Consider the following 11,591-nt stretch of genomic DNA (forward strand, 5'->3'; position numbering starts at 1 on the left):
TGTGAATTGTCAAGTGTTATGAGACAGGGTCTGGGCTAACTAGGGTCTGTCATGCTGTGGCGACGGACTATGCACTTTTGCTTTCTTTCAACTATAAGATACTGGAACACGTATTTAGGAGTGATTTCCGTCTGTGACCATTTAGCGGCTTGAATCACCACCTATAGTTGATACATCGCTAATGCCTATCGGTTTCTTTCTTTTTTCTCACCATCTAGTGACTTATCATGGTCATCCTGTCAAAATTAGGAATAGTTGGATTCACCTCCACGAAGCAGGATTTATAATTGACTAAGTAAGTAGATTTATGTAGTGACTGATTAGATACTGTTTCCCTGTATTTGAGGTTTTGTTTAGACTTTACATTGGTTCCACTAGATACAGGAACATCTATATGCAATTATCATACGATTTCTAATGTAGATATCTCAAACTATATATGTGTTGGTCCCGCACCTTCGTAAAAATAAAATAAAAAAAGTCAAACTAAGGATTCTTCCCGCTAGAATTCTGATACTTGGGCATCATATAGGGATCCCACACTGACGAGTAAATATGCCCTAAATTGCGCTTAGTATGTAAATCATATATTATCTCTACAGACCCTTTCCTTATCATGATATGTTATTATAATTTCTTGCTCCCACATGTAGGTCTTTTCTATATCACTCATTACTACAACTTGGGATATTATTATATGCTCCTCAAGACCGTACACCAGTAATTCGAACCATAAAGATTGTGTCCACGAGAAATATCTATTCTAGGTATGCCTTCAACTGTTATTTCTTCACTTTATGTTAGAGATCCCATTACAAACCCTTACCTAAAATTAAAAAATTGATATATAATATTTTTTTTATTGTATAAAAAAAACTGGTATTTTCAATTTCCTAGGACTGACACTTCTGGTGTGACCATAGAAGTTGACTTCATCTGCGCTTAACAACGAGATTCGTGGTGTTTATTATCAGTGCTATATTTCGATCTTCTTGGGTATGCTTATGTTTATTGTTCAATCTCAATTTCTTAATTTAGAATCCAATAGCATAGGGACAGATGTCGTTACTTTAGGTACCCTTAGACTCAATGCCTTAGGAACTATTTGTAACATGAGCATGACATTTAATAAGTGCTTACTGGAATTCAGACTTGAACTTAGGATTCTAGGTTTTATACAGCAGGCATATTATGAGCAGATGTTGTCCATGTACCCAATGCCATGAGTTAATATAGGACAATAATTAGGAATTATGTTCTTTTTTTCACTACACTGTAAAACACTGTCATGTTTGATTATTAGTACACCTACTGTTTTCTTGTCTTTTGTGGTTTCTTCTTAAGGTGGTTTTCACCCTTAGACAACACATGTTTAGGTTAGACTTCTATGTATAGATTCTTTGTTGATATTATATATGTATTTTTGTATATTTTGTAAATATTGATTTTAGTCTTTCTATACTTCCAGCCTTGAAAAAGTCTCCAAAGAGACGAAACACGTGTCGGCAGGACAAGCTGGAAACAATTTTTTAATAATTTTGAAATAAAAGATTTGAAGTCTAACACCTGGCTCTGGATCCGTGTTTTGGAAGCCTTTTCTCCTAACAATGAACTGTTTGTTATAAACTCTGAATAATCATTTGGATGATTACATATCTTGTGAGGGTGCCTGATCAATGCCTGTTCTTTCTTGGATACTTAACATTAGCAAAAAATTCTTTTTGCTAATTTAACACTCCAGGTGGTGGGTGTTTGACAGGATAACAGTGCACCTCACATTAGGAACTATATACTAGTGACAATACACGTATACGTGCTTAGGGAACTGTACCACTTATATGTGCGGACGTTTTCTCATCTATGAGAAACACTACCACCACATTCCTGTACTTCATTATACAAAATAGTTATCATATTGAGTAGATCAAGGGGTATCAAGAGTGTCAGCATCCATGTGCGGGCAAGGCGGAAGACAGCCGTCGCCTCTGTATCGATTCCATGCTCCCCATACTGTAAGCCATTTCCCAGGGCATCCTCAAGCTACCGACTACTCCCTGTACATGCACCAGTCTAGATCTCCCTTCCACCTCCTCACAGAGGTGTCTTTTTGATGCTTGGGTTCGGGACACAACTCCAAGTTGTGCTATGAGTGCACTGTCATGTATCCAAAGTTAATCTGGGACAGGGAAGCTGCACATCACTGAACACAGGAAGACGTTGTAGAGGATGTGGATCCTCTCCCATGAGATGTCATCTTCATGGTTAAAGTCCTCTGGTTAGTCATAGTTCAAGTGGAAGCATTAGAAAGTGAAGTGGAACTCCACCCCATCTTCCACTCTATCAAAAGAAAAGTTATAAGTGCCTATCGATTCCTATCTCCGTTTAAGAAGCCTTATGCACTCCAAATTCCCGGGGCCATTGGTGATGCTACAGCAGGTCGATGCTGCATATTACCACTCTTCTGTCTCTCTCTGACGCCTTTAGACCCCAGGGATCTGCAGGGGCTTCCAGTCACATTACTGCTGGTGGATCTGTTCTCTGCTCTGTCTGAACCTCTTGAACCTTATCTCCTTTTCTGCACCGACTCCTGTACAGATTTCCACCTAGTATCTGAGATTCTCCAGTATTTGGGGTGTCTTTCATAGATTCACATGCCTGAATCATTCCCCGTCGTCGGAGTGGGAGTCCCACGGTATATAAAAAGCAATAATATGCCTGTAATAAAAACCTTGGTAAAAGCCAACCAGGAAGTAAAGTAGCCCTAGTTACAGGAGCAAAAGCTCCCCCACTCATGACTATCCTAGTCATTATGTTAGACCAAACTGCAGCCAATCAGGCGACAGCACCCACCAGAATGTTCTCCCCAGAGGCTCAGGCTCTCAGATTTTCTACCGCACGTCGTGTGAAGGGAGTCTCCCTGAGCTCTGCTCGGTTTCTTCTTACTTTGGTTGTTTTTTTAACCTTCAAAGGATGTCTACTTCTAAATCTCTTTTTAGGGCTTGTGATTCCTGTGGAAAGCTAAGGCTGTTCAAGGAGGATCCACACAAAAAGTGTATATACTGTCTGTATCCGGATCATCAAGCGAAGGAATGTAAAATCAGCAGAACCTTCCCTCAAAAGACCCTCAGGTACAGAGAGGGCAGTCTGCTCCTGTGGCTTCAGAATATAAAGGACAAGGATGACCCTCTTTCAGAGGTAGGGAGCTTTGCCTCAGGGTCTTCTGTCACCTCAAGGAAGAGAAAAACTGAGGTTGAGTTGGCTTCTCCTAGGGCTAAAACATCGAAGAAGGCCCAATCCTCTCAGGATTCCGGTTTGCCTACTACCTCCAAAAAGGTGTCTCCATCTGTGACATCTGCGCCCTCAGGAAAATCTGGAAAATCTTCAGATTCCAAAGCACCTGCTCCTAAGGTTTCACCTCAGTTTACACCTCTGGCCATGACAGACTCAAGAGCAGCCTCATCGTCGCCATCTCTTCATGTGGCCACTTTTTCCACATCAACTGTGACTTTCTCCTCACCAAAATCATCTATGGTGATGGCTTCTGCCTCCTCACCGTGGACGTTGGTTCACGTACAAATAAGACCCATTTCGTCGACGAAGATAGTCCCATCAATCGTCGACGCTCCACCGGCGACGGGAAGCCTGAAGGTACCGTCGAAGAGCTCTTCGACGTCGACTCGGGCGTCAACGAAGCTACCGTCGACGACGCCCTCGACGACGAAGCTACCGTCGACGACACCCTCGACGACTAAGTTGCCGTCGACGACGCCCTAGATGACTAAGTTGCCGTCGACGACGCCCTAGACGACGAAGTTGCCATCGACGACGCCCTAGACGACGAAGTTGCCGTCGACGACGCCCTAGACGACGAAGTTACCGTCGACGACGCCCTCGACGACGAAGTTACCGTCGACGACGCCCTCGACGACGAAGTTACCGTCGACGAAGAAAATCCGTGGGCGACCTCTTCGACGAAGCAGACAGTGACGTCGACACCGTCGACGAAGAAGAAAACTTCCTCGTCGACGAGTTCGTCGATGAAGCCGCTACAGTCGACGGGCGCACCGTCGACGACGGATCTAACAACGCAGAAAGAATCAAGCTTGGCAGCAGCATCGACGACTCCATCGACGCCCCCACTTTCAACCTGTATGGCAATGCAGGTGTGGTCGGCAGGAGCATCCTCAATACCTTTGCCATCACCGGCTACCACTGCTTCGCTCCTGCAAAAGCGTGGTTCAACCTCCACAGCTTTGTCTCCTTTAAAACTACCAGATAAATTGTTGGATTCTGAGGAAGGAGAATCCTACGAGGATGACACTTTCCGTGCGGCCAGGAGCCCTTCGGACTTGCTCATAAAAGTACAAGATTTAGATCAAGAGAATTTCCAGGAGCACGCTAGTCGGGAGACTGGGTCTACACCTGGCATGCAAATGCCTATGGATTACGCCTAGGCCAAGACCATCTACGGCAACTTTAGGACTTCAGGGATCAGTTTCTCAAGTGGCAGCTGAAGAAGCACAGTCCGCACTACCTTCTTCACCAGTTCCATCCCATCAGGCAGAGGGTGAAAATTTGTCGGATGACGAACGAGAAGACGGTGAATTAGACGACAAATCTGTATCGTCGGAGTGGAACGACTATCAGGCACAAACCCCTTCTCCAGCAGCCCCGCCTGCGGCAGATTCTCCGCCGGTGGACATTGCCAGCTTCCATAAGATTAAGGATAGAGCTACGAAAATATTCCTCATCTCAATGGAGGCTAATCAAGACGAATGCTTCCTATATGATTTTAAGGACTTGCCTCAAAGACAAAGTTGGTCTATTCCAATCATTGACTTCATATGGAAGGAAGGTCTGAAGATAATGAAGACACCAAATTCTCTACCCGCAGTACTACCTATGGTAGATAAAAAATATAGAGCCCCTAGTTCATCACCGGCATGCCTGATTGGTCAGGCTAAGACGGAGTTCGTAGTCACACAGGCAGCACAAAGAAGAGCCAAGAATCCATCTACACAGGTCTCTGATCCCCCTGATAAAGACGGTAGACGTCTTGACTCGATAGGGAAAAGGGTGTCAACTATTGCGGCAACCACAGTCCGAGCCGCAAATTTACTGGCAATACTTGGACGGTATGATAGGCAGATGTGGTCCGACATATCGCCCTTCATCGAGAAGCTTGCAGAACCGGATAGATCTGAAGCAAAAAAGGTCCTACTAGAGGGAGAGAGCGTCTCCTCTGAAATAATTTATGCTGCAGTGGACGTGGCAGCCACAGGTTTTAGGCAGCTGGCGAAGCAGCTGTTCTCCGGAGGCAAGGCTGGTTAAAGGCTACATCTTTTCGTCTAGAGGTCCAGACAAAGATCATGGACATGGCCTATGATGGAGAGTTCCATTTTGGTCAACATGTTGACGAGGCATTACAAACCATAAAGAAAGACACAGAGACGGCACGGTCGCTGGGCTCTCTCCAATTTCGAAAGTCTTCCTTTCGTGGCTTTAGAGGAAGAGGCAGTTTCTCGAACAGAGGAGGTTATTCACAGCAACGCTCCTACAGTAACACCCAAGGAAATCAGAGATACCAGCAATACCGTCAACAAACGTATGGTCAAAGGAGAAATAATTTCTCTCAATCAAGAGGAAAAACCTCTTATCAAGGGAGAGGTAACAAGAGCAAGTGAGAGACACATCCTGCCACCACTTTGTCCCAGCCTGAAACAAATTGGAGGAAGAATATCCCGATATTATTCAAATTGGTCCAAGATTACCACGGACAGATGGGTCCTGGACGTGGTTTCCTGAGGTCACATTCTCGAATTCGTCAAAGCCCCTCCAAATTCTCCCCCAAGAGGACCACCTCCAGCTCATCTCAAGGAGCTGTTTTCCCAAATCCACTCTATGATTCGGAAAGGAGCAATAGAAAGGGTACATCAACATCAAAAGGGAACAGGATTTTATTCAAGATTTTTCCTGATACGCAAGAAGTCGGGGGAATGGCGCCCCATCCTCGACCTGCGTGCCCTCAACAAGTACCTCAAGAAATTATCTTTCAGAATGTTGACGCTTCAAGAAATCCTCCAGTTTCTCTCAGTAGGGGATCACATGGCAACACTCGACCTTCAGGACGCTTACTTCCATGTGCCCATTTTTCCCAGACACCGAAAGTTCTTACGGTTCAGAGTGGCTGGCAGGGACTTCCAGTTCAAGGTACTCCCCTTTGGACTACGTTCGGCCCCCAGAGTTTTCACAAAAATGTTAGCCCCGGTGGCCGCACGCCTGAGACTAGAGGGAGTTCAAATTTATCCATATTTGGACGACTGCCTTATCAAGGCCATTTCCATCGGCTTGGCTAAGACTCCCGTTCAGAGATGTCTAACACTATTCCAGAGCCTGGGTTTTTCGGTGAATTTCAAAAAGTCTCACCTAACTCCATTACAGAGGAAGTCGTTCTTGGGAGCCACTCTGGACACAAGACTCGCCTAAGTGTTCATATCAAAAGAAAGGCAAGCGAAGATTCGCAAGATGTCCTCATTACTGCTAAAAAGAAAGTATGTTTCTGTTTGCAAGTTCAAGTCTTTCCTCGGGATGATCTCGTCCTGTATCCCTCTCACCCCTAACTGTCGCCTGCGAATGAGACCTTTGCAAGAGGAACTCAGTCGGCAGTGGGTGCAAGTAACAGGCTCATAGAGGACGTCATCAACTTAACTCCTCGGATGAGAAACTCCATCCACTGGTGGGGGCAAGATGGCAACCTGCAGGTGGGTTGCGCATTCCTGCAAGAACTACCCAGATTCATCGTGACCACGGATGCTTCTCTGGAGGATGGGGCGCCCATCTCCAAGGGATGACAGTCAGTGGCAAATGGAACATTCAACAGAAAAAATGGCACATAAATCTACTAGAACTACGAGCCATTTTTCTCGCCATGAAATCCTTTCAGGCGATCTTGGAGAACTCGACTGTGTTGATACGAACGGACAACACAACCAGCATGCATTACCTGAACAAGCAGGGAGGCACAAGATCGGCCCGGTTGTCACGTCAGGCGCAGGAGATTTGGAATTGGGCCCTGGATCACAACATCAATCTGTCGGCGGTCCATGTCCCAGGAGTGGCCAATGTCCTAGCGGACTCACTCAGCAGGTCCGCAGGAAGCAATCACGAGTGGAAACTGCATCAACCATCCCTGGATCAGATATTCCAAGAGTGGGGTCATCCCGACCTGGATTTGTTTGCAACAGCCCAGAACCGGAAATGCCAACGCTTTGCAAGCTGGATTCCCCACAAGGACTCGTGCGGGGATGCCCTTTCGATGAATTGGTGTTGAATATTTGCATACGCTTTTCCGCCAATTCCGTTGATTCCCAAGATCATCAGGAAGATGAAGAGTCAACCATGCCGTCTACTCCTGATTGCTCCAAGGTGGCCCCGGCAATATTGGTTCACCGAGCTTCTCCTCCTCTCGGAGTGCGAGCCAATACAATTGCCTCGAATACCGAATCTCCTCACAGTTCAGAAGGGCAAGGTGTACCATCCAGACCCAGTTTCGCTGAAATTGTCAGCTTGGCTCCTCAACACAATGAATTTGCCCACTTAGACATTCCTCACGATTGTCAAGAGGTGTTGGCTAACGCCAGAGCACCATCGACCATTAAGACCTACAAACTCAAGTGGAAGCGTTTCTGTGCCTGGTGCCAGACTGTTAATTTGCATCCCTTTCATGCTAGACCAGAGCAAATATTACCCTTCTTCCTGCAACTGGCTAGATCGGGTTTGGCGCATTCAACCCTGGAAGTATTTCTGGCAGCCATTTCCCGATTCCGTCAGGACGGATCGAACTCTCTGTTTTCTTCAAGAATAATCCAGCAATTTTTCAAGGGTCTATTTCGTATGTTTCCTCCAATTCGACGGCTGCCTCCTGCTTAGCATTTGAATGTGGTGCTAACCCAGCTCATGCGTCACCCCTTTGAGCCGATACATAAGGTTGACCTTAAGTTTATTACTTGGCAGGTTTCCTTGTTATTGGCTTTAACATCTACCAGAAGGGTCATTGACATTCAGGCATTCACGTCTAAACCACCCTTTTTGAAATTTACCTCTGATTCGGTGGTGCTGCGTACCAATCCAAGGTACATGCCCAAGGTCCCATCGGACTTTCATTTAAATGAGCCGGTAATCCTCAAGACATTTTTTCCAAATCCACAAACCCCGGCTGAGCGAGCTTTGCGCTCTTTGGACATCAAAAGGTGCCTCAAGTTTTATCTTACAAAGACATCAACATTACGCAAGACAGATCAGTTGTTCGTGGCCTATGGCAGACTGCGCCAAGGCTGTGCAGTGTCCAAACAGACTATTGCTAGATGGGTCTCGTCAACAATTGGACTCTGTCATCAACAAGCAGGAAGACCCTTACAGGCCTTACCAAGAGCACATTCTACAAGGGCAGTCTCATCTTCCACTGCCTTGTTCACTGGGGTGCCTCTTCTGCAAATCTGCAGAGCCGCAACGTGGTCCAGCAGGAACAATTTCACGAGGCACTACTGTCTGGACTCAGCAAGTGATGCAGATGCTTCGGTGGGAAGAGCAGTTCTTCGCAATCTTTTCCGATAAGGTGAGCCTCTGTTCTCCCGCCTCCTCTATGCTCTTTTCTAGACACTTTGTCATGTCTTTTGCATTTTATCATTATGCATGTATACTGTGATACTGTTAGCGTCTATGAGCATTAGGTTATGTGTATTGCTATCTATTCTGAATCAGGCATGTGAATCTATGAAAGACACCCCAAATACTGGAGAAGAACAATAGTTACTTACCTGTAATCTGTGGTTCTCCAGTATTAGTGTCTTTCATAGATTCACATGCAACCCGCCCACCTCCCCTCAGAGGCTCCCTCAGGTAATTATGTTGGTTTCACTCCTGTGCGAGAAAATCTGAGAGCCTGAGCCTCTGGGGAGAACATTCTGGTGGGTGCTGTCGCCTGATTGGCTGCAGTTTGGTCTAACATAATGACTAGGATAGTCATGAGCGTGGGAGCTTTTGCTCCTGTAACTAGGGCTACTTTACTTCCTGGTTGGCTTTTACCAAGGTTATTTGGTTATTACAGGCATATTATTGCTTTTTTATATACCGTGGGACTCCCACTCCGACGACGGGGAATGATTCAGGCATGTGAATCTATGAAAGACACCAATACTGAAGAACCACAGATTACAGGTAAGTAACTATTGTTCCCCTCTTAGGTCCCTCCTTTATCAGTGCCAGAGTAGAAACTGCAATGGCTCGACTGTAAGCGAGGTCACATTTCAAATCTGCTACAGCTCACCAAGTCCCCATATAACCTCAGATTGATCCTGAGCTTTAACTACTGCAAAGGCATTGTGGGGGATACACTGTCTTTTTGGTTCTTACTCTGAGCAGACCTTTCTACCACTCAGATGACGATAGTAGGGATGGAGAGGATTTATCCCTCTCCCTATTTTGATGGCAAGTTTTACTTGGAATTGCAAGAGGCCATTGGGCTTGATACTTCCCCTGATACATGGTTGGATTTGCCTTTTGTGCTCCCTACGGAAGAGAGTACTTCTTTTGCTATGGTAAATCGAAGTTCATCTGAAGGCCTTGACCTACAGCTGCCTTAAGTTGAAGTCAAGTCAAATGTCATTACTTGGGTTTTTGCAGCCTGGAGCTACCTCTTCCGAGTCCTTTCTTCCGTTCAATGGAGCTCCTACTAATACCTCAATGGGCTCTTGGTCCAAGCCCTGTTAGTGCTCACCAGTAAACAGCCAGGTGGGGATAGGCCAAACCCCGGCAACCTTTATTTCTTTACACCGCATTCTACTTCAGAGAGTCTGGTGTTCCCGGCTTCCGCTAGTAAGGTGAATCAGTTTTTTTCCCAACGACACCCCATATAGGAAGTTAGGTTCAATTCATTTGGAAAATGAATGTTCTCCACAGCTAGCCACGGCTTGAGGTCAGTCAGTGGTGTTTATTGTTCTATTATATGCACACCTTTTGGGACATGGCCTGTGAGATATTGTCGATGGTCTCAGAAGAACTTGGGGCCTCTTTGTCTCCCACCATTCAAGATGGTCAGTATGTGGCTAGTTATGTGATTCATATTGGACTCGAAACTGCTGATTCTCGACAGGCGGTTGGCATCAGTGCTTGTGGTGTTCCTTTACAGTGCGTAGATGTGATTCACAGGATTCTCAGGAGACGTTCAGGCTCCCTTAGGAATGTCTTTTGATGGCACTTAACCCTTTAGTACGAAAGTTGATTCTGTCTTAGAAGGTTTTAAGGAGAGTATGGCCATGGCACCCTTTCCAGGTGTTTAGACCCCTGCCAAATAATCTCTCAGCAGTTCAGAAAATTCTGCAGCAACATCCTCCAAGCTACTTTAGTTTACATTTAGGGACACTAACCAGTGTGGGAGGCAGCATCCTGTAGTTTGTCCTAGGGTGACTAGAACTAGCCATCACATCCGAAAGATGGATCCTCCAGATTATTCACATGGTTATGCCTTCCCACCAGTTTTTTTCTGCCATTCTCCCCCCACCAGGCCGACATTCGGAGGAGCACCTGCTGATTCTAATACAGGAGGTACAGGTTTTACACTCCAGAGGAGCCATCAATAGGATTCCTATCTAGGGACTGCTACTCATGCTGAAGAAGTATGGAGATCTTTGCCCCTTTTTATATCTTCGTCCTCTGAATGCGAAATTCAAAATGTTCATAATTGCTAAGGTTCTGTTTACCCAGGATCTACGGGATTACATGGCGTCCTCGAACCTGGGGGCCTTGTATTTTCATATACCCCTTCCTGCAGTTCCACAGACGTGGTAGGCAACGAGCCTTTTCAGTTTGCAGTGCTCCCCTTTGGCTTCACCAGTGTCCCTCGGATGTTTATGAAAGTGATAGCAATGGTCACTGCCCATCTTTGGAGGTTGAGGATACCAATTTTCTCCTACATCATAACCATATTTTGAAGGCAGGCTCACCACAGTCAGTTGTAAACCACCTCATGGCATCATTGGGTTTCTCAATCAACAAGCCTAAGTCACACCTTTTTTCTTTGCAAAAGCATCCTTGACATTTGAGTGTGATCCTCCAAAGTTTCAGTGTTGGTCTTGGACCTCAGTGAGACCAACTCTGGGGATTCTCTGCCTGTTAACCTCCTGCATCCTGCTTGGTGACTACACCATGGGGCACATGGGACCCTGCTTTCAAATTCAAAGTCCCAGTGATTGCAGCACTGAGACAATATGTCATATACAATTAGGGTTATGGAGGTGATCTGTAGTGGTGGCTACTCCATCACAATTGGACCAACGGAAGCTCCTTCTTCCTTCACCACCCATGGTTGATATTGGTAACTGATTTGTCACTGCTGGGTTGGAAGGTCATTTGAGGGGGTTAAAAATCAGAGCACTTTGATCTCCTTCAGAAACCTGGCTGCATATAAATCTGCTGGAGTTACAATCCAGTAGTTTGGTGTTGAAGACCTTCCTGCCATCAACCAAGGTGAGGCTGTAGGAAAGTGCAATTTTTTACATGGTCACCTCTGCTTTTTGACTGGTATCCAATGCAGT

Source organism: Lissotriton vulgaris, chromosome 3_1, assembly GCF_964263255.1.
Source record: "Lissotriton vulgaris chromosome 3_1, aLisVul1.2, whole genome shotgun sequence".
Classification (NCBI taxonomy): Eukaryota; Metazoa; Chordata; class Amphibia; order Caudata; family Salamandridae; genus Lissotriton; species Lissotriton vulgaris.